Below are 22041 nucleotides of genomic sequence, written 5' to 3'. Positions count from 1 at the left end.
GAGTGAGACCCCCCCTAAAAAAAAAAAAAAAAGAAAGAAAGAAAGGAAGAAAAAATGGTATATATACAATGGAATATATATGTTTTTTTGAGTTGGAGTCTCACTCTGTTGCCCTGGCTGGAGTTCAGTGGCATACTCACAGGCACCACAACCTCGACCTGCTGGTTTCAGGCGATCCTTTCACCTCAGCCTTCCAAGTTGCTGGAACTACAAGCATGTGCCACCACGCCCAGCTAATTTTTTTGATTATTGTAGAGATGAGATCTTGCCAAGTTGCCCAGGCTGGTCTGGAACACATGGGCTCAGGCAATCCTCTCGCCTTGGCTTCCCAAAGTGCTGGGATTATGGGGGTGAGGCACCATGCCTGGATGGAATATTATTCTTAATAAGAAAGGAAACTATGACACATGAAACAATGTGGAAAAACCTGAGGAAAGGAATCTATGACACATGAAACAATGTGGAAAAACCTGAGGACTACTGTGAGTGAAACCAAGTCACAAAGCACATTTATGATTTCACTTGTATGATATACCACAAGCAGACAAATATATAAGACAGAAAGTAGTTGGTGGTTTCCAAGGACTCAGGAGAGCAAAATTCAGGAAGTTGTTTAATGGGTGCTATAAAGTTTCAGTTTTACAAAATGAAATATGTTCAAAGTTTGGCTGTGAAACAAGATGAATTATTGTAATACTACTGCACTGTATGCTCAAAAATTGTCAAGACAAAAAATTTAAGTTTTACCACAATTTTAAGAAAACAAGATGATCAGTTGGACAATATTCATCATGCATACAAAACATGTTGGAACTATAGGAGAGTTTTTAGATATACTAAAAAAAGAATCTTTTGAGCAACATCCAGTAGTTAAAGAAAGCCTCACATGGCAGCAGTACTTATATTCCACTTTGTCAATTGAGTTAGACTTGAAATTGGAGACATAGCCTTTAGTTTGTTTGCTTTCTGAGTTGGAGTCTCACTGTGTCTCCCAATCTGGAGTGCAGTGACATAATCACACCTCAAGGCAGCCTCCACCTGCAGGACTCGGGTTGTCCTTTGGCTTCAGCCTCCCCAGTAGCTGGAACTACAGGCACGCACCACCACACCCGGCTAATTTTTTTATTTTTTGTAGAGATGAGGTCTCATCAAGTTGCCCAGGCTGGTCTCGAAACCGTAAACTCAGGCAATTCTCTCACCTTGGCCTCCCAAAATGCTGGGATTATAGGCGTGAGCCACCACGCCCCGCTGATACATAGTTTTTAAAAACCTGTAATCCTGCGCCTTGAGAGGCTGAGGTGACTGGATTGCCTGAGCCCGCGGGTTCGAGACCCGCCTAGGCAACTTGGTGAGACCTCATCTGTACAATAAATCAAACAATTAGCCGGGCGTGGTAGCACGCGCCTGTAATTCCAGCTATTTGGAAGGTTGAGGCGGAAGGATCGCCGGAGCCCAGGAGGTCGAGGCTGCGGTGACCGGGAGCGGCCACTGCACTCCAGTCTGGGCGACAGAGGGAGACTCCGACTCAAAAAAAAAAAAAAAAACCCAGAATTTTGCTGGTGGAGCTGAGGGTTCAGGAGAAGAGAGCGCCTCGCCCCTCGGAGGCCAGCCCCCGGCGCCCCACCCCCACCCCCCCACGGTTGACTGCACCTGTGGTTCCAGCTCTCAACTCCCCCAAACCCCTCCGCACCCCTTCGCAGGCATAGCCACCTCCTCGGCCCGCACACGTCCTGGAGGAAAGAGCTGCCACAAGAAGGAGGGAGAAGGAGAGGGGGAGGGTCCTGGGGGCGGCTACAACAGGGTTGACTTCCATTTCAGCTAACCATGGGGGAGATAAGTCTCTCCTGATGATAGCTGGTTTAGAAGGTCAGTTCCCCTTAAAATGATTATGGCAGATGATGATGAGACAGCAAGATATGGTCACTCTGTGATGCAGGTCCCAGGAGTATCAGGTGTCCTCTCATAGTTCCGCCTCCTGTCAATGGAACTGCAGATGTATTTTTCCAGCAGATTTTGGCTTTGACTGGATGGGGTTACCGGGTTATAGCTTTAGAGGATCCAACTATCGGGAACATCTTGAATTCAGTGGTGGATTCAGAAAACTTTTAGAGCATTCACAATTGGATAAAGTTCACCTTTTGGGGGTTTCCCTGGGGGGCTTTTTGGCCCAGAAATTTGCTGAATACACTTACAAATCTCCTAGAGTCCAACCCCTCATCCTCCGGAATTTCTTCAGTGACACCTCTGTCTTTAACCAAATTTGGACTGCAAGCAGCTTCCAGCATTTATGCTCAAAAAATAGTTCTTGGATACTTTTCATCCGGCCCAGTGGACCCTATGATGGCTGATATCGTTGATTTCATGGTGGACAGACTGAAAAGTCTGGGTCAGAGTGAACTGGCTTCAAGACTTACCCGGAGTTGTCAAACTTCTTATGTGGAACCTCATAAAATTCAGGACATCCCTGTAACCATGATGGATGCATTTGACCAGAGTGTACTCTCAACTGAAGCTGAAGAAGAAGTGTACAAGCTGTCTCCCAACGCCCGAATAGCTCACCTGAAAACAGGAGGCAACTTCCCACACCTGTGCAGAAATGCAAAGGTGAATGTGTCTGTACAGATACATTTGCTACAGTTCCCCAGAACCAAGTATGTGGCCACTGACCCATTAAGTGCTAGGCCCGAAGAGCTTGTGGTGCAGAAAGGCAGCCTCAGCATCAGCCTGGAAGAGCAATCGCTGTGACTTCTGTCAATGATGAGTTGACCTAGCGTGTTCTCTACAATCAGTGATATCAGCACCCACCCACCCATCCGCAGCCTCTTGCTTCAGGTTCCTCAGGCTCACTGGTTCTCACTGTGTTATTGGCTGACGGTCATCCCCATGACAAGTGGCAGTTCCTCTATGTGTTAACTGTTCCCTTGTTCTTTTTAGCTTTTGAGTTTGAAAAGTTACTTTTAAAGAGTCCCACTTTGAGAACTGCAAATTTTGTTACCAAGTCTTCACCACTATGTTCTTAAGTGAGTGTTAATCTCTGAGGTTTGGGACTTTGTGGTGTTTTCTTGTCTTTTCCTTTCTTCTTTCTTTATATGTGATTTGCTGTAAATGCTGCACATCCAGAAATGTATCAGAAGGACACTGGTTACTTTTATGCTCTCTTGGGTACATAACCATTTTCAAAGTGCCATGGCTAGCACCTCACTGTTCTCCTGTAAATTAATTGCTGTTCATTTCCAATTAAGCACATTGTTTTGAGTGTTCACTGTTGTCTTTCTAGACATTACAGTCATTTGAAGCAAAAATTCAATTTAAAAAAAAACCTAGAAATTGAAGTGTAAAATTAAAATTAAAAGGCTTAAGACAAAAACTAAGCAGGACCCAAAGTAAACCTGTGAACTTGCAACTCAAACACCTAGGAGGCTCATTCCCCAACAATGTTTCTGACAAGGATATTTGCAGATACTGTTAACACAAGGGAAACTGGAAACAGAATTAAATATCTTTTCTCAATTTTATGCTATTGTTGGACATTTTTACTTCCAGATTAATTCTAAAATGAACTTTTCAAGATCTGTAAGTCTCCTGTTACAATTTGTATTAGGATTGCCTTGATTTTATGGATTACTCAATTTTAACTGCCATGGTTTTTATGAAACACAAAACTTTAAATCTAGGGGTAATTATATTAATCATTTGTATATATTATTTTGTATATTTGGAGATTAAAAAGTGTATGAAAGAGTGGACTCAGATTGGGTGCCAGATCTCACTAGAAAATTTTTCTCTTTCTGTTTCCTACTTCATACTCCCTGTTGGCCCTAGTTCATTTTTTTTTTTTTTTCTTTTCAGTTGGACTCTCACTCTGTCGCCAAGACTGGAGTGCAGTGGCCGTTCCGGGCCACTGCAGCCTCGACTTGTTGGACTCCAGCGATCCTTCTTCCTCAGCCTTCCGAGTAGCTGGAACTACAGGCGCGCAATACCACACCCAGCTAATTTTTTGATTTATTGTAGAGATGAGGTCTTGCCAAGTTGCCTAGGCAAGTCTCAAACCTGCAGGCGCAAGCAGTCCACTCACCTCAGCCTTCCAAAGCATGAGATCACAGGCTGAGCCACTGAGCCCGGCTCCTAGTTCTGAAATAGACAACCTGGCCCAGGCACAGTGACTCAAGCCTGTAATCCCAGCACTTTGGGAGGCCAAGGTGAGAGGATTGCCTGAGTCCATGGGTTCAAGACAAGTCAACAGGAGATTTATGGATCTTGAAAAGTTCATTTTACTATTAGTCTGGAAATGAAAAGGTCAAGCAAGCATACAACAAAAAGCTGTTTTTATTTATTTATTTATTTTTTAAAAAACACTCTCATATTAACAAACCCCCTGTGGTACTAAAGATACAAATCCCTTTGTGAGAGCAGAACCCTTATAACTTAATCACCTCTTAAATGACCCACCTCTCAACACTGCTACAATGGCAATTAAAATTCAACATGAGTTTTGGAAGGTACATTCAGGAGAAAGAACAAGAATCCATAAGACCTTTGGATTGCTTGCTCTGACAATAACCTTGGCGACAGAAGATACAATTCTGTAGGTTCTCAGAATTTCTCTATAACCTGATCTCACATAGATATAGTTGCTGAGATATATATGAATTTCCTTTTATAAGAGATTCATCCATACCACTTTAGTTTGCTAGTCTCCTGTACTCTCTATTAAAATAGTCACTGTTTCTATACAGAATATGGTTTTCAAACTGCTTGCGAAGTTTTGCATGTCTCCTCCAAAACTCATGCTGAAACTTAATCCCTAGTGTGGCAGTATTGAGAAGTGGGGCCTAAGAGGAGATATGCTCATGAAAGTTCCGCCCTCATGAATAGTGTAATGGGTTAGTGGATTATTGGGTTATCCCAGGAGGGAAACTGATGGCTATATAAGAAGAGAGAGAACTAAGATAGCACATTAACACGTGAGTACTCTCAGCCCCTTCACCTTGTGACCTCCTGTGCCTCCTCAGGTCTTTGCAAAACCCCACCAGCAAAAAACTTTCACCATATGTGGTCCCTCAATTTGGGACTTCTCGTCCTCCATAACTGCAAGAAATAAAATTATTTTCTCTATATGTTACCTAGTTTTAGGTATTCTGTTACAAGCAATTGAAAATGAAAAAATACTGTGCTGCTGTATGTCATACATTCAGAAACATAACCCACCTGATTTTTTAACTTCAGATATATGGCTCCTAGGCAGATTACAGGAGCCAGTATTCCCAAAGAAATGCTGGAAAACATAGGACATTCATATATACAAATACCCAACTCATACTGCTGCTAGGTGTCCTGATAACTATCAACCAAAAAACCATAATTTGATTGTGGTACTACAAAAAAAATCTTAAAATTCAGAGCAAGATATTTTGAAGAAAAGTCACTTTTCCAGGAACCTCTTGGAAGCAGTGTAAATTGGGCCTAATGTGGATTGAGAGCTAGTCATTATCCTCCTGCTATTTTTCTCAAGAATACCCAAGGTTGAGGGCCTCACAGAGCCATCTGCTATTACATTCTGGTACAGCCCAGTTCTCAACCTGTCACAGGTTGGAAGGAGGCCGTTTTGGTTATACTAGAATAGTCATTTTTTTCAAAAAAATACTTCATCTGTAGCTGAGTTGTGCTAAACACAGAAGCCATTTTAATTTAAAAGAACATATCTTTCCTTTCCCTGCACAGAATGTGGCTGCTCCCCCTTCTCCCTTGACCCAGCCTTACCCAACTAGTCTGGAAGGCCAATTGTATCTAGTAAGCAGACAATTACACCAGACCACCTAATAGGAAGCATGAAGAATGATCCAAGGTTGGCAGGAATGTGTCAGAAAGCCTGTTGTGGGGCAACCCCCTTGGGTCCCCTCCCACTGTGGAGGATTTTCTGTTCTCTCAATAAACCTGCTTTTCACTAAAAAAGAAAAGAAAGCCTGTTTGGGCATTGCCCACCTCCTCGCTATCTATGAATATGAGGACATTGGATTGTTATTGGTCAGGGTTCTGGAAACAGGGGATTATTACAATTGTGTTTTAAAATGACTTAAAGCTATTATTTTTAACTGTTGTGACTTTCCCTTCCTTCCAAATGTTGCAATTGTCTGCCCCTTCCCTTGGAAAACTATAAAAGAACATGTTATGAATTCCAGAATGTTATCTAAAAATGTCAACATGTCCAGGGGACTTTCATGTCAACATGTCCAGGCGAATTTCATGGTGAGCAAATTCTGAGTTAGCAATGAAGAGACAGAAGGAAACAAGATGGTAGCCTAAGGTAGTGGACCCAGAGGGCTTGTTAAAGTCAGGCCTCACCTGTACCATGACCATATGTATGCCGAACCGTGAATTGTACCCCACATTTTTAAAATATAAATAAATAAATAAATCCGAGTCATGCTGAAACTGCATGTAGGCTTCAAACTTGGGGTGGGTAAAGGTCTATGAATATAGGGTTAAAATACTGAAATGAATTTATTTTGCTTTGAGAGGGATTTTGGTAATGATGCTGACCTGTCTCTCTGTAACCTGGCTGCAGAAATTAAACGCCCTTTTATCCCAGTTTCTGCCTCTCATCTTTAATTGACTATGAGGGATAGCAGCTGGTTTGTTAGACCAGATGAAAACAAACCCACAGGACACAGTGAATAGAACCCCGACAGTAAATGTAGCTTTAAAAAGATGACCTTAATTATCATGAAAAAGAAGGAATAGGTGAAGGTTGATTAGGTTGGGTGATTTGGAAAGAAAAATTTATCACCAACATTATAAGACAACCAATAATATCCCTGAAGAAGGGAAGTCTCTACAAGCTACATGCTGAAGTCAGCCCATATTCTCTGTCCATTACTAGGTGATAATAATACCCAAGCCAGTTAGGGGAATGAGATGAAGCCCCCCAAAGAGGTCAAATAACTGGCAAATGCTCTAGGTACAGGTGGAGAGCATGGCAATCTGCCCTTTCAAAGTATTTTAAGGTGATACACATTGTGGCATCATGCCAGCTAATCAAGGAGGGATATCTTCTGGAATACACACTCTCAGTGATTTAACTCAGGCAAAGGACCCATGCAGGTCAGAAAATGCAATATAATTCACAAAAACTTCTCATATACCTGACAATTACAATAAATCTTCCTTGTGTGGATGTTGGGATTTACAAGATTTCATTTCTGGCTGTGATCTCTCTCACAAAAGCTAATATCTAGAGCTTTGCTCTGTTATTTGACCCGCTGACAAAGGAAAAATGCACACTGCTTGCACTGCTAAGGCTTTTCTCCAGAATGAGCTTACTGATGCTCGATGAGATTAGGCTAATGGTTAAAGACTTCGCAGTATTTGCTTCACTCATAGTACCCTTCTGGGTGTATAGTTGTAGATTTGAAGGTTCTCAGCTGTCAGAACACACAACAATGCTTAGATAGACAAAGATCACTTTGTAACTTTCAGCTCAGAACAAGAGGACACAAAACAGTTGCACAGGAGTTGCGAACTGCAACTGTGCAGACTGCAACTGTGGGGGGGACAGCTTGTGACTGGTCAGTAGACAGGGATTGGCTAGCTTTCCTGAGCTCCCTCTGGTTTGGCCAATTTGAATATTTTTATAAGCTCCAAGGCATAGAGACCATCCCTAGATGTCTGATACCTGGCTCTGATGGTTGGGGCTCACATATAGCGGCCCAGAATTTTTTTACCTTTAAAATTTTTTTTCTCTGTATTTTATTGTAAAGATGTGACGCTTAGGCCTCCCTCTAGTCCTAACTTCCCCTAGCTTAGGACCTCTACCCTTAATGATGCTATGTGACCACCACCTCTCCTGGCAGTGTATTATTGTGATCAATGTTCAGGACCTACTTATGAGTGAGAACATGTGGTATTCAGTTATTGGTTTCTCTGATAAATCAATGAGTATGATAGACTCTAGATCCATCCAAGTTGCTGCAAAGTCCATAATTTCATTCTTTTTTATTCCTGTTTAATACTCCATCATGTATATGTATCACTTTTTTTTTTATTCAGTTCACTTTCAGTGGACAGCAGGGTTGGTTCCATGTCTTTGCTATTGTGCATAGTGTTGCAATAAACATGTGTGTGCAGCTATCCTTTTTATAGAATGATTTTAATTCCTCTGGGTGTATTCCCAGAAGGGGTACTGTTGGGTCATATGGAAGGTCAATTTTCAGTTCTTTTAAAAATTGCCACAGTGTTTTTCATAGAGGTTGAAATTATTTACACTCCAACCCACCATGTAGAAGTGTACCCTTTACTCCACATCCTCACCAGCATCTGTTGTTATTTGATTTATGAATGATGGGCATTCTTACTGGTGGTATCTCAATATGGTTTTGATTTGCATTTCTCTGGTGATTAGTAAGGCTGGGCTTTTTTCCATGTATTGGCTGTTTGTATATCTATTGGCTGTGTGTATGTCTTCTTTTGAGAAGTGCCCTTTCATGTATTTTGCCTACTTGTTAATATGGCTGTTGTTTCCTTTCAGCTAGTTTGAGTTCCTTGTAGATTCTGGATGTTAGACCTCTGTCAGATATACAGTTAGCAAATATAGTTTCCTATTCTGTGGGTTGTCTACTTGCTCTCTTGATGGATTCTTTTGCTTTGCAAAAGCTTATCAGTTTGATGAGCTCCCACTTGTCTATCTTATCTTTCACGGCATTCACTTTTGAGGATTTTATCAAGAATTGGTTGCCTACTCTGATGTGCATAAGAGTGTTTCCTACAATTTTTCCTAGGTGTTATAGTTTCAGGTTTTAGGTTTAGGACTTTGGTCCATTTAGAGTTAATTTCTGTATATAGTGATAGGTAGGGGTTCTGTTTCATTCTTATGAAAGTGCTCAGCCAGTTTTCTCAGTACCATTTGCTAAATACGGTCTCCTTTCTCCAGGGGTTGTTATTGGTGGCTTTGTCAAAGATGAGCTGGTTGAGAGATTGAATTTTTGCCTCCATAATCTCTGTCCTGTTCCATTGGTCTATGTGTCTATTCTTCTACCAGTACAAGGCTGCTTGGGTTACAGTAGCCTTGTAGTAAAGTTTAAGGTCTGGAAGTGTGATACCTCCTGCTTTGTTCCTTTTGCTAAGGATTGTTTTGACTATTTGTGCTCTTTTTGTTTCCATGTGAATTTCTGTATTGTCATGTCTAGGTCTGAGAAGAATAATATTGATAATTTGATGAGTATTGCATTGACTCTGTAAATTGCCTTGGGTGGGATGATCATCTTAACAATACTGATTCTTCCAATCCATGAACATGGAATATTTTTCCATATGTTTGTGTCTTTTTTTATTTCTTTGAGCAGTGTTTTGTAGTTTTTGTTGTAAAGATCTTTCACTTCTCTAGTTAGAAAGATGCTGAGGGATTTCTTTTCTCTTTTTTTATGTAGCTATTGTGAATGGGATTGTGCTTTTTGTTGTTGTTGTTGTTCTCTGCCTGATTGTCATTAGTGTATAAAAAATGCCACTGTCAGCCAGGCTCAGTGGCTCAGCCTGTAATCCCGCACCTTTGGGAGGCTGAAGTGAGTGGATTGCCTGAGCCTGTGGGTTCGAGACCCACCTGGGCAGTGAGACCTCATCTCTACAGTAAATCAAAAAATCAGCCGAGAAAGGTAGCGCATGCCTGTAATTTCAGCTACTTGGAAGACTGAGGCGGAAGGATCACCGGAGCCCAGCAGGTCGAGGCTGCTGTGGCTGGGAGCGGCCACTGCACTCCAGTCTGGGCAACAGAGTGAGATTCCAACTCAAAAAAAAAAAATGCCACTGTCTTTTGCACATTGATTTTGTACCCTGAAACATTACAAAAGTCATTGATCAGTGCAAGGAGTTTTTTGGAGGATTCCCTTGGGTTTTCCAAGTATAGGATCATATCATCTGCAAAGAGGAATAGCTTAATTTTCTTTTCCTATTTAGATACTCCTGTTTTTCCTCTCTTGCCTGATTGCTCTAGGAAGTACTTCCAGCACTGTGTTCAACAGGAGGGGTGAGAGTGGGCAACTTTTCCTTGTTCCCGTTTTCAGGGGTAATGCTTCTAACTTCTGTCCATTGAGCAGTATGTTGGCCGTGGGATGATCATAGATGGCTTTTACTGGTTTTGAAATATGTTTCTTCTATACCTAGATGTTCAAGGGCTTTTATCAAGAAAGGCTGCTTGATTTTTGTCAAAAGCTTTTTCTAGCATCCAGTGATATGATCACGTGGTTCTTGTTTTTACATCTGTTAATGTGTTGAATTACGTTTATGGTTTGTGGATATTAAACCCGCCCTGCATCCCAGGAATAAAGCTAACTTGGTCATGGAGGATAATTCTTGAAACATGTTGTTGGATCCTATTTACTAGGATCTTATTGAGAATTATTGCATCTATGTTCATCAAGGAGATTGACCTGTAATTATCTTTCCTTGTTGGGTCTTTACCAGGGTTGAATATCAGTGTGATGTTAGCATCATAAAATGTTTGGGGGAGAGTTCTATCTTTCTCAATTGCCTGGAATACTTTCGATAGGATTGGTATCACCTCCTCCTTGTATGTTCTGCAGAATTCAGCTGAAAAGCCATCTCGTCCAGGGTTTTTTTGGGTTGTTTTTGTAAATAAATTTCTTATGATAGAGTCAATTTCCTTGATTGTTATTGGTGTGTTTAGGGCTTCAATTTCTTCTTGTTTCAATCTTGGAAGATTGTGTGATGTCAGAAAGTCCTCCATTTCCTTTAGGTTTTCTAATTTATTTCCACACAGATGTGCATAGTAATCTCTGATAATTTTCTGAATTTCTTCCAGGTCAGTTGTAACTTCAACTTTTGTATTTCTGATTATATTTATTTGGTTTTTTTTCTCTCTTTTTCTTAGTCAATCTGGCTAGGGGGTTCATCAATCTTATTTATCTTCTCAGAAAGGCAGCTTTTTGTCTTGTTGGGTTTTTCTGATAGTTTTGTATTCTATGCCTTGCAGTTGTGACTTTATTTTGGTGATCTGGATCCTTCTGCTGATGTATGGATTTTGGTGGTGTTGCCTTTCTAGCTCTTTTAGGTGTCACTTTAAACTGTTTACTTGTGATCTTTCAGTTTTTTTGATGTATGTATGTGCAGAGCTATAAGTTTTCCTCTTAATACTGATTTCAGGTATCCCAGAGTGATATATATTTGTTTTTACTTGTTTCCAAGAATCTTTTTTTTTAACTTGGTGACAGGAGAGACCAGTCTTCAAATTTCTGGCAATCTTTTAATTTATGTCTTAATTTCCATGTTGACCAAGTGCCATTCAGTATGTTGTTTAGTGTCCATGTCTTTGGGTTTTTGGAGGGGATCTTGTTGGTAGCAATACTTATTTTTATTCCACTGAGATCTGAGAAAATGCATGGTATTATTTCAATTTTTTAGAATATGTTTTATGCTTGATTTATGGCCAAGAATGTGGTTGATCTTGAAGTATGTTCCATGTGCTGACAAGTAGAATGTATACTCTGTAGTTGTAGGGTAAAGTGTTCTGTAAATGTCTATTAAGCCCATTTGATTGGGCATTGAGTTGAGGTTCCAGATGTGGCTCAGAATTTTTTGAATCCGATAAGGGCAGTAGTTGGGAGTGTAGACTTAACCTGCTCCAAAAGTGGAACTGACAAGAATCTTGTCAGGGCCTTAAAGCTAAGCCAAAACACTATTTTTTAAAAACCAGAGCTATATGCCAAAACACTGTGTTACTACCATATACATATAGACAAATGGGATAATGAGCTAAGAAATAAGCCCTCACATTAATGTTCAGATTTTTTTTTTTTTTTGGCTGGGGTTCAGGTTCTCACTCTGTTGTGAGGCTGGAGTGTAGTGGCGCAATCAAAGTTCACCAAAGGCTCCTGAGTTCAAGTCAGTCTTTCATGTCAGCCTCCCAAATAGCTGGGACTACAGGTATGGGCCACCATATCCAGCTGTTTTTTTTTTCTTTTTTTTTAGAAATAAGGACTGTCTATGTTTCCCAAGCTGATCTTGAATGCCTGGGCTCAAGCAATTCTCCCACTTTGGCCTCCCAAAATGCTAGGATTACAGGTGTGAGCCACTGCATCTGGCCTATGCTCAGATTTTTGACAAGAGTAGAAAAACAATACATTGGGAAGAGTCTTTTGATAAATGGTGTTTAAAAACTTATATTCTTTTTTTTTTTTTTTGGAGTTGGAGTTGGAGTCTCACTCTGTCGCCCAGACTGGAGTGCAGTGGCCGCTTCTGGCCACTGCAGCCTCAACCTGCTGGGCTCTGGCGATCCTTCTGCCTCAGCCTTCCAAGTAGCTGGAACTACAGGCATGCGCTACCACACCCAGCTAATTCTTGATTTATTGTAGAGATGAGGTCTCTCCAAGTTGCCCAGGTGGGTTTCGAACCCGCCGGCTCAGGCAATCCACTCACCTTAGCCTCCCAAAGTGCTGGGATTACAGGCTGAGCCACCGAGCCTGGCTAAAAAATTATATTCTTATGCAAAAGAGTGAAGTTGAATTCTTATCTTCCACAATATACTAAAAATAACTCAAATGGATCAAAGACTTAAAGGTGCAATCTAAAACTATTAAAACTCTTAGAAGAAAACATAGGGGACCTTTGCTTTGTTAAACTCTGGTGTGTCCACAGTTCTTCGAGCTATGGTTGCCATGTTTCGTAGCTTTGGCCTCCTCCCCTACCTTGGGGAGGTGAATCCTCTCTCTCTTACTTTCTAAATAAACTATATTTTCCGATCTATAACAAAAAAAGGAAAATATAGAATAACATGATGCAAATTTAACAATAATTTTTTGGACATAGCACCAAAAGCATTGAAAACAAACACAAAATAGGTATATTGGGCTCCACTGAAATTTAAAACACCTGTGTAAAAAGGACGTAATGAATGGAATAAGAAGGAAACAGATCAAATGGGAAGAAAATATTAAACCACATATTTAATAAAGGGTTAATATTCAGAAGGGGGTCCTCAAAAAGTTCATGAAAAATGTGTATTTTGAATAAACTATTGATGGATTTCAAAAAAATTTTGGCACCAGAATAAACTCATACTCACTTTTTGCAACATGCATGAACAGGATCTAGTTTGAGTCACTAAGAAAAAGAAGACATCAGTTTGAAAAGAACTATCAGAGGAACATGAACTCTGCTAAAATTGAAGAAAAAAAATATCATATAGGTGTTGAAGCTTGGGTGGAAGAATGGTGAAGTAATTTATGTTGAATGAAATGTTTATGGGAACAACGTTCCCAAGAAATCAGAGCTTACACATTGATAACTCATTTTAAGAAGGGACAAGATGATGAAGATGAAGACCACAGTGGCAGATCATCCACATCAATTTGTGAGAAAAAAATTCAACTTGTTCATATCCTAACTGAAGAGAACTGACAACAGAAGAAATATTAGCCAACACCATAGACATTTAAACTGGTTCAGCTTACACAATTCTGACAGAAAAAGTAAAGTTGAGCAAAATTGCCACTCAATGGATGCCAAAACCATTGTGCCCAGATCAGTTGCTGAAAAGAGTAGAGCTTTCGATGGAAATTCTAAACAAGTAGGATCAAGATCCTGAAGTATTTATTTGAAGAATTGTTAACAGGAGATGAAACATGACCTTACCAGTATGATCCTGAAGACAAATCACAATCAAAGCAAGACATGAAAGTGGTCTAGTCAAAGCAAAAGTGAACCGGTCAAGTGCAAAGCTCATGGTAAGTTATTTGAGATACCCAAGGCATTTTGCTTATTGACTTTCTGGAGGATAACATCTGATTATTATAAGAGTGTTTACAGAATTAACAAAGCTTTAGGGAAAACCCACAGGAAAGCTTTCTCAAGAGAGTCCTTCTGATATGGTTTGAAGAACACTAAGGTGCTCTTTTTGCCAATGAAAATCTGAAACTTTTGGAAGTCCATATGTTAAAAAAAAAACTTTTACATCTCAACAACAAAAAACAAATTACCCAATAGGTATTTACACATTTATTAATTAGCTATATTTACCACTCCCCCCCACATATATGTATATATATACATATATTTCCCCCCATACTGGTGGTTCACTCTGTTGTCCCGGCTGGATTGCAGTAGCTCGTGGCTACTGCAGCCTTGACCTGCTGGGCTCACGCGATCCTTCTACCTCAGCCTTCCAAGTAGCTGGAACTTCAAGTGCACATCACCACACTCGGCTAATTTTTTAACTTATTCTAGAGACAAGGTTTTCCCAAATTGCCCAGGCTGGTCGTGAACCCCTGGGCTCAGGCAATGTTCTCACCTCCACCTTCCAGAATGCTGGGATTACAGAAAGGAGCCATCATGCTCAGCCCCAAAGTATACACACACACATATACTTCATCATTTACATATACAGAGAGCGGCAAAAAAAAGTGTGTTCACATTGAAGGAAAAAAACTATTAAAATTGTAGATTAATACAAGTCACGTTTGACCTCTGCGTTTACAAGAGGTGCTCAAAGCGGTTGCCATCAGTATTGACACTTCTGAGTATGGCAAACTAAAAGCAATACATAGATAACATCTCTTTAAAAGTGTATACATTTTGGGTACCCCCAGTATATATGAAGTACAGGGGGGGACCCAAAAAAAACCACTGGATTTCATTTAAAATTTATTCTTACATGTTTAAACTTGTCACCTTCAAGAAAATACTGTCTGATGCACTACGGCTATCAAGATGCTTTTTCCACTGCTCAAGTCTTTGAACTTATCAATTCTGATGCCTCTTGGTGCTTTTTGTTTCACCTCTTCCACATCAGCAAAACATTTCCCTTTGAGAGCTCTATTTACTCGAGGAACCAAAAAAAATGTTGCTCATAATGAGATCAGGTAAACAGAGTGGATCATAGGAGTCATGCAGCTTTTGGTCAAAAACTGCTGAACACAGTGTGGTATGGGAAGGTGCATTGTCATGGTGGAAGAACCAGTCACCTGTTTGCCACAACTCACAATGTTTCTTCCATAAACCATGAGGCAAACTTCTCAAAACTTTCAGATAACCTTGGTTGGGCCAGGCTCGGTGGCTCAGCCTCTAATTCTGCACCTTGGGAAGCTGAGGTGAGTGGACTGCCTGAGCCTGTGGGTTCAAGACCCACCCAGACAATTTGGCAAGACCTCATGTCTACAGTAAGTCAAAAATTAGCTGAGCGTGGTAGCACACGCCTGTAGTCCCAGCTACTTGGAGGGCTGAGGCAGAATGGTCACTGGAACCCAGCAGGTCAGGGCTGCAGATGCCGAGAATGTGCCACTGCTCTTCAGTCTAGGTGACAGAGACTCCAAATAAAAAAAACCTTGGTTGACCATTTGACCCAGAAGAACAAATTCCAAGTGTACTACAAGGGGGTCTACCCTTCAAAAAAGATAATTCTGGGTTTTGGGGGGTCCCCATACTTTATAGATACACATATTTCAGAATAGCATTTTGTACACAATAAAAGTATACATTATCTGTCAAAACAATTTTAACGACCTAAGAAATATTTTTCTCCAAAGAACATATAAAATAGCTGACAAGCAGATGAAAAAACGTTCAACACCAATAATCATTAGGAACACTAATTAAGACATAATAACCCCTCAATTCATTAGTATAGACACAATTTTTTTTTTTTAAGTGTTGGGAAGGATTTGAGAAACTGAAACCTTTACACTGTGACAGGAGTGTAAAATGGTGCAGCTGTCAGCCTGGGCAATAGAGCAAAACCCCGTTTCCAAAAAAAAAAGAAAAGAAAAGAAACATTAGCTGGATGTGATGGTGTATACCTGTAGTCCCATGTGTCCTGAATACAATACTGTAATATACTGCACAAGTTTGTAGCCTAGGAGCCATAGTTAGAACATAACCTAGGTGTTCACAAAACTACAAAATTACCTAACATTTCTCAGAACATATCCCATTGTTAAGCAACACAATAGTTTTATTAACCTTTTAAAAAAGGATGGAAATTTTAATACATAGTACAACATGGATGAACCTTGAATATATTATGTTAAATGAAGTCACAAATTAACTCATAGAAAAGACCAAAACTTAAGTGTTCTGTTATGAAATAACTGGACTAGTAAAATTTATAGAGTGGTGGTTGTTAGGGGCTAGGTGGAGTGGGGAATGAATTGTTCAAAGTTACAGAGTTTTAATTTTATGAGTTGAAAAGACTTCTAAATATTTATTGCATAAGTGTGAATGAAATAACATTACCAAACTGTATACTTAAATATAGTTGTTAGATTTTATATTATCTGTATTTTACAATTTTTAAAAACATTTTATGAGTTCCAGTGCAAAATCCAAACAGATTTCTGTGTGAAGACTTTCAACATTGGTTTTACACTAGGTTATTTGGTGTGAACTTTCTGGTGCTGAGTGAGGTGAGAGTTTCGATTAAAGACTCTCCCACATTCACTGCATTCATAAGGCTTTACTCCAGTGTGAATTCTCTGATGTTCAGTGAGGCTGGATTTGTATCTAAAGACTTTCTCACATTCACCACACTCATAAGGCCTTTCTCCAGTGTGAACTTTCTGATGGCTAATCAATGTAGAGCGGTAGCTAAAGAATTTCCCACATCCATTGCATTCGTAAGGCTTTTCTCCAGTGTGAACTCTCTGATGAATAGTAAGTGTGGAGCTCTCCATAAAAAATTTTCCACATTTACAGCAACAATAAGGCCTTTCTCCGGTGTGAACTCTCTGATGTCTAATGAGTGCAGAACTATATATAAAACATTTCCCACATTCACTACATTCATAAAGTCGTTCTCCAGTATGGATTTTCTGGTGACCAACGAGGTGAGACTGTTTAAAGAAAGTCTTCCCACATTGGTTGCACTCATAGGGTCTTGGCCTCCTATCAATTCTCTTGTGTTGAATGAGGTCAGATCTTTTGGAAAAGAAACCTTCAGTGAGGATTTTCTGGTGCTCGATTAGGTGAGATTTTCTAATGAAGGTCTTCTCGCATTCAACACACTCGTAAGGCCTTTCTCCAGTGTGTATCTTCTGGTGCTGAACAACATAATATTTGGAACTGAAGGCTTTTCCACATTCACTACACTTAAAAGGCCTTTCTCCAGTGTGACTTTGCTGATGATCAATAAGATTGGAGTTGTATCTAAACAATTTCCCACATTCACTGCACTGGAAAGACCTTTGTCCAGCATGGGTTTTTCGGTGTTCAAAAAGCATATATGTTGGTGACAAAAGTCTTTCCCACACTGGCTGCAACTAAAATCATTCTGTCCATTTTGAAAGGCTTCTCTGCCCTGGGTGTTCCTGTGTGGTTTCCACACACAGTGAAGGGCCTCTTGCTGCAGAAGGTCAGAATTGGCAGTAAAATCCTTGCTACCCTCCGTGCATGTAAAGTTTCTCTCTGCCAAATGAACACTGTTAAAAAATGAAGGCCTCGCCTCACCACCTCTGGAGAGTTTCTCTATAATCTGCTCCTTTTGGTGTAGGCAAAGCTCTGCTGCACATGTGTACAGGCCCTGCTCAGAGTGTGTTCCATCAGGTCCAGTCACGTGCAGAATGTTCTTCAGAAGTGAACCACATGTCTCACAGGGCTGGGACTTCTGGGAGACAAGCCTGACTTTGGAGCCGTGACCTGTGACACTCCTAGAGAAACAGCTTACTCTAAAGGTGCCGCCTCATCCTCAGCTCTATGGCAACAACCTGTAAGAAGAGAAATGCTGATGAAGTGCATGTTGACTCTGGTGAGAAGAGGCAGCCCATTCACAAATGTCTATGAGACACACACACAAATAAGGGTATGGGATTGGTAACAGGTATGGCACTAAGGCCAGTGAGAGAAAGGCCTCCTATGTAGAGATAGGCCTGGCAAACATTCAATAGGAGAGCCCTGACAATGTTAAAGACAGGCCAGTGAGAGAAAGGCCTCCTATGTAGACAGGCCTGGCAAACACTCAATAGGAGAGCCCTGACAATGTTAAAGACAGAAGGGAGAGGCACGATCTCCTACTTAGTCCCCTACAAATGGATTTCACCAGACTGTGTCTACTGCTAACTGGTGAGCAATGTGTAGAAGGTGTGCCAAGTCCTAGGGAGATCTGACTGTAACAGAAGAGCTGGTATTCAATACTACAGATGTTTATGACGCCTCAAGTACAGGTCATACATATCACATCCTTTCTCGGGTCCCAACCACCAAATCCATGTGCTTTAAAGCATCTCTTCCCATCAGTGGTATAATATCCATCCTGTGAGGCACCCAGGGCTCTCCCACTTCCTCAACGTGTGCAACTCTCTCGGCCTGACATAGACCACCTTAGGGGAAAGCAGAAAAAGGGAGTAGTCAGGGCTGAGCTCAGTGGCTCACACCTGCAATTCCAGCACTTTGGGAGGCCAAAGAGAGAGGATTGTTTGAGCCCAGGAGTTCAAAAACAGCCTAGGCAACATAACGAGACCTTGTCTCTACAAAAAAATTTAAAAAGTCAAGCACTGTACTTCAACCTAGGCAAAAGAGACGCTGGCTTTTAAAAAAAAAAAAAAAGAGGAGTGGTCAGCATGTCAGTATGTGCCAGAGTGATAAACCCAGGGACACAGGACACCCTGCATTCTAAAATTACCAGAACTTCTAATGGAGAGTCCTGCATAAATACCTCCATGGTCCTCACAAGTAGTGACCAGGTAGGTGCCTCTAATTCCTGGCACAGGGAGTCTCCAGGAATATCAATAAGAGAAAGGGGAAAAGTCCTACCACAGAGGTTTCATGCACTTGGACAGCATAACCTGACAAAGGACAATAAGGTCACTGGGATATCTTAGAGAAACCTCAGGATTTCTGACTTCTGAGCCTAACCTTGCTAGGCTTCAGAGTGACAGGAGCTGGGTCTCTGGAGGAGAGGTGATAGAGTACAAAAGCCCAGCCCTGGCTCTTGCAGCACATTTACCAGGAAACCAGGAGAGGATGTCGCATGCATGATCAGGTGTAAGAAAGACAAAGTTGTTGTGGAAAACAGCACACAGGACACAGAGGGAGGTATGAGGCCCTTACCTACTGATGACAAAAGTGCAAAGTTCTCCAGCATTACATTGCTGTACAGGCATTTCTGAGCCTTATCAAGGAGACGCCATTCCTCCTGGGAGACATATATGGTCACATCCTCAAAGACCACACGACCCTGCCAAAATTATTACAGTTCAGTCCACGAACAGCTTCTTGCTATGTATCTTAGATCTGTATTATCTATTTGGCATCTACTAATTACAGGGCCAGATGAACAGGCAAATGTTTTCCCCTTCCTTTTGCAATCCAGATCCCATCGTTTGAACTGCCTCTATATAACGCTCACTAAAGACTATTTCTCTTGCCTTAAATCAACACAAAGACCTGTTACAACATGATACATGACAGTACCCGTGCCCCAAGGCTGCCAGATTTATTCAAACTAATCTTAAGCTGTTCATCCTGCCAGACGTTGCCTTTCCTGTCAAAACCCCAATAAAACCTCTTGTGCGATTTTTCCTCAACTGGGCATCACCCTCTGACCAAATCTACTATTTCTTCTGTAGCCTTGTGCAGCATGCTATGACCCCTCCACCCAGGAAACGTAAATAATAAAAAAATCTTTCAATGTTGTTGGGCTCTCTAGTGCCACTCACTCGTGTCCACAGATTAAAATCCTGTGGGTACAGTCACTGGTACACTTCCTTTCCAGGGCTCAGTGCTTCCCACCCCATCAACTCACCCATTCCTTCCTCAGCCTGGTGGCAATGGTGTATGCTCTCTTTGTTTTGCCACACAAAGTCCAGCATAGAACAAAGATAGGTGGAGACCGAGGTAGAAAAGCACCATCAAAGCCTGGCACATGGGGCCCTGCCTATCTTTTATCAACCAACTGGGGGGTCTTCAACATCCTGCCTCCCAGACAAACAACCTAGGATTCAGCCTTTTCCCTTAAGTGCCCAGTGCCAGCGCTGGGACCATCTGTTCCTACTCCTCCTCACCTTCACAGCACACTCTGAATGGCACCTCCCTCATGTGTCCGGCATCTCCACTACTGAGACACTAACAACCATGCCCACTTGCCACTCTGCATATGCAATCCTGCTGTGCATGACAAATGCAACCAAGATGCTATTTGTCCCTGGACTGCCCAGGATACAACATTCCCTAGTGCCTGGGGCAGCACCCAGCCCTGCTGTGAAGGTCTCCCTATCCAGTCATTTCTGGCCGCCCCCCCCCAAACTCACATGACAACCCTATGGTTTTCACATTCCTCCTCTGAGTTTCAGATCTTGGCTTTCTCCCTCTTCTGCATTGCATATGCTGTCCCATCAGCAGTCACAAAGTTGTCTACCCTTAACCCTAATCCAAAGCCCAGCTACACTGACCTCCCTACCCTAGCAATGGTCCTTGCTGATCCCATCTTAACTCAAAGTAGTCTAACAGTTTAAACAAAACTATCCAGTTTCACCAAGAATCACCACAAATACCTAGTGAGTTCATAACAAGATAATAACTAGAGTGGGTAAAAGTCCGAGACATCCTCCACTCACCTGCACAAGGTCCTTATGCATTGCTGCCACTGCCACAGGACCCTGTGGGAAGAGGTAGGCCATAAGAGCTGGGCCACCACCGCAGAATCCCACAGGCTGAGTTGTATAACCACTTCTGCCCTGCATTGCAGCCAAGTCCTCTGAGGCTAAGTTAAGCCCCTCAGAGTTCACTGCTGCCCCTTAGCAGCTCTGTCTGACCCTCCCTAAGCATCAATGCCCTTATCTGTAAAGTGGGAATAAAAAAGGTTCCCAATCTCATAAGGTTCATATTGGCATCTAACATAATACACACTATTTATCAGCAAGTTCTACAAGATAAACTATTTTGCATATGTTTTCAGCACAATTAAAGAAGGGTTTTGAAAATGTGAGTATTTTTCCCACTTCCTAAGGTGTTAAAGAAATGTCAAATATAAAATTTTCCAATGTAAGCAAAGTTAAATTACCTTTCTAACAATTATGTGTATGTATAAATTTAACTATTGATTCTATTCATTTCTAATTGTCTACCAATGTATATATATGGGGGGGGAGCCCCCTAAAATCTGGATTTATTAAAAATTTTGTATTTATTCTTACATGTTTAAACTTCAGTTGCCTTCAAAGTTCTCTATGTTTGATGCAATACACCTACCAACAAGCTTTTTCCACTGCTCAAAACAGTTTCAGAACTCATCAATTTTGATGCCTTCTAGTGCTTCTGCCTTCATCTCTTCTACATCTGCAAAACGTTTCCCTCCGAGGACTTTTTTTCAAATAAAGAAACAACAAAAAGGTTGCTCGGAGCGAGATCTGGGGAATAGGGAGAAAAGGGCATGAACATCGTGTTGTTTTTGGTCAAAACTGCTGAACTCTCAGCACTCAGTGCAGTTTGTGCAGGAGTGTCTGTAAATCACCCATCATGAAATGGGCAAACACATTGAAAGAATCTCCAAAAAAATTCACTGAAGCCAAATGCAGCCTCTCACAACAATGTTTGCTGGTACACTGATATCAATAGGTTCCTAGAACACTTACCTAGTGGTGGAAGCCTGTAGTACCAGGGATCCACCCCCTGTAAAAAATTCCTGTTTTGGGGGAATGCTCTTTATGAAATGTCTCCATTGTATTTAGAAGAATATTGGCTCTCTGGTGTTTAAATCACTTTTTTTAAAGAATGCAGGATTTATTGAGAGGACAGAAGAGCTCCTAGAGTGGGAGGGAATCCAAGAGGGTTGCCCTAAATCACCTAAGTGTTATATACATTTGCAAGTGAATGAGTTGAAGCAGGCACTAAGCAGGCCATCAGTTGCTGGTCTCTTCAGCAACCAGGCCAGCCTGCAACACAATGGTCTGAAGGGAGCTTACTAGGAACCCTTCACTGGAGTGAAGAAGGTGAGAAAGCCATGCCCAGGTCAGGCCCTGGTTGCTTCACTAGACTGCCAGACTTTTCCCTTGTTGCAAAGAGTGACCCTAAGTGGTCTACTGAATCTGTAGGTGCAGAATCCTAACCACC

At 41.3% G+C, this 22041-nt stretch overlaps 2 pseudogenes; one reads left to right on the top strand and one right to left on the bottom strand.

Annotated features, from left to right (window-relative positions):
- Nucleotides 1–2745, top strand: part of LOC103256716 — an 11317-nt pseudogene extending 8572 nt beyond the window's left edge.
- A 13186-nt stretch (nt 2746–15931) lies between these two features.
- Nucleotides 15932–20609, bottom strand: LOC103256715 (annotated as a pseudogene).
- Between the last annotated feature and the right edge of the window lie 1432 nt (nt 20610–22041).

Source organism: Carlito syrichta, unplaced genomic scaffold, assembly GCF_000164805.1.
Source record: "Carlito syrichta isolate Samal-C Ts95f unplaced genomic scaffold, Tarsius_syrichta-2.0.1 Scaffold294715, whole genome shotgun sequence".
NCBI lineage: Eukaryota > Metazoa > Chordata > Mammalia > Primates > Tarsiidae > Carlito > Carlito syrichta.
This window is presented reverse-complemented; position numbering and strand designations above follow the sequence as displayed.